Below are 249 nucleotides of genomic sequence, written 5' to 3'. Positions count from 1 at the left end.
CATGGAGGTAGACGTTGTTTCATGATAGGCTATAAGTTAGTATGTAGTATAAGTTAGTGGGACTTACCCAGTAAGTGGTTTCTTATAACCCTGTAATTATTATAAAATCTTACCAAATATTTTTTCTTTACTTAACTCCCCCAGTTACACATTGTGAACAGCAAGGCATCCTATAATCGGAACACAACGCAGGCTTTGGAAGACTCCACAGGACTTGCTGCTCTTGGTTTCTTGATTGAAGTGAGAAAA

General features: G+C 37.8%; 1 protein-coding gene across 5 annotated transcripts in view; it reads left to right on the top strand.

Annotated features, from left to right (window-relative positions):
- The window catches only part of ca15b (carbonic anhydrase XVb), a 25,817-nt gene that overhangs the window by 6,326 nt on the left and 19,242 nt on the right, over nt 1-249 (top strand). The gene's annotated exons all lie outside the window — the stretch shown is intronic.

Source organism: Etheostoma spectabile, chromosome 21, assembly GCF_008692095.1.
Source record: "Etheostoma spectabile isolate EspeVRDwgs_2016 chromosome 21, UIUC_Espe_1.0, whole genome shotgun sequence".
Taxonomy (NCBI): Eukaryota; Metazoa; Chordata; class Actinopteri; order Perciformes; family Percidae; genus Etheostoma; species Etheostoma spectabile.
Note: the sequence above shows the minus strand (reverse complement) of the source record. Positions and strands in the feature narration are given on the sequence as shown.